Source organism: Cebus imitator, unplaced genomic scaffold (genome assembly GCF_001604975.1).
Source record: "Cebus imitator isolate Cc_AM_T3 unplaced genomic scaffold, Cebus_imitator-1.0 Scaffold4300, whole genome shotgun sequence".
In the NCBI taxonomy this organism is placed as follows: Eukaryota; Metazoa; Chordata; class Mammalia; order Primates; family Cebidae; genus Cebus; species Cebus imitator.
In genome coordinates this window covers 1-1,447 of record NW_016111615.1, presented here as the reverse complement: position 1 = coordinate 1,447, position 1,447 = coordinate 1, and the positions used below count along the sequence as shown (strand labels likewise).

The following is a 1,447-nucleotide window of genomic DNA, read 5'->3' as shown; positions in this document are numbered from 1 at the left end:
TTTTCCTAGAGACGAGGTTTCTTCGTGTTAGTTAGGCTGGTCTCCAACTCCCAACCTCAGGTGATCCAACCGCCTTAGCCTCCCAAAGTGCTGGGATTACAGACGTGAGCCACTGCGCCCAGCCTAATTTTATATTTTTTTAAAGACAGGGTTTCTCCATGTTGGACAGGCTGGTCTCAAACTCCCGACCTCAGGTGATCCGCCTGCCTCGAGGCCTCCCAAAGTGCTGGGATTACAGGCATGAGCCACTGTGCCCAGCAAGCTAATCTTAATTGTCAACACTCTACCCTGTTGTCTAGAAAATACCTGTAAAGGAGTGTGAATTACAGCAGTTCTTATCTCATTTTCTATATTATTGTGTTCTTTACACCAAAATGTACAAATACCACCTACCAAAGTTTACAACTCTCAAAATAAGGCTACGGCCACCATGCTTTAAGAGCATGGCTCCATGTGCTTGTTCGCTTGTGTCCTCTGCCATATGCCTACACTTAAAATAACCTGGGGATATTTACAAATTCCAAAGCCCACGCCATATCATAGACCAATTAAATTATATGCCTGAGACACAGGCTTTCAACAGTTTTTGAAAGTTTCTAGGTAATTCCAACATGCTGCCAAGTGTGAGAAGCACTGTCTCAACCAACTTGTTCTCAGGCAAACTTCTGTTCATCCTTCCCATCTCAGTTCCCAGGGAATGTCTGATGCTCTCCCTCCCTAGGCCTTCTAGCTATTCCTCCTGCGTATCTCTACCACAGCAAGCACTAACCATGTTGTAACTGTTAACTCACATGTCTGCTCCCCCAATCTATTATAAGATTAAGGAGTATTTTTATTTTTGAATTTCCGAATCTAACCCTTTGGCTGGTGCATGGGAGTACTCAATAAATTCATAGAATGAATAACCTTTTCCTAAGAAAAACAGGAGCAAAAATGTAGAGCTGTGTTAATATTTAAATGCCATGGAAAAAGTAATCATTGAGGATGTGTTTACAATAACGTTGCCCTGGTGGGCAATGTCCCATATTTAGAAAAACATCTTATCATATCAGTGAAAATAAAACTATCCCAACATTAAGAAGAAACACAAAATATAACTTTGAGTTATTACTCACAAAATTGCATTATTGTAATAAGCACAGAAAAATGTGTCCTGCGATAAGAGATATCTAAAACAATGCATCCTTTTTCAGCTTCCCTTCCATCTTTACAAGATTATTTATCACTTTCCAAATCAATCCTTTCAGAATATGACAATGTTACAGAAGTTTACATAACTGATTTTAAGAGTTTAAAGTACTTGGTTTACAAAATATTTTAAGAGTCTATATTTTATTTCTACTGTTAATATAATCATGATTCAGAAAATATTCACATAGTGAATTTTTCTACAACCTAATTCTGGACAATAAGCCCACTCTTAAACACACTTTTTTTTTTTTTTTTT

General features: G+C 38.0%; 1 long non-coding RNA gene across 1 annotated transcript; it reads right to left on the bottom strand.

The window, feature by feature from the left end:
- Positions 1-1,185: 1,185 nt before the first annotated feature.
- On the bottom strand, positions 1,186-1,405 carry LOC108299287. The gene is made up of 2 exons (XR_001822888.2): positions 1,376-1,405; positions 1,186-1,338 (listed from the first exon to the last, which is right to left on the bottom strand). It is a non-coding gene; the product is annotated as an uncharacterized LOC108299287 (long non-coding RNA).
- Positions 1,406-1,447: the final 42 nt, after the last annotated feature.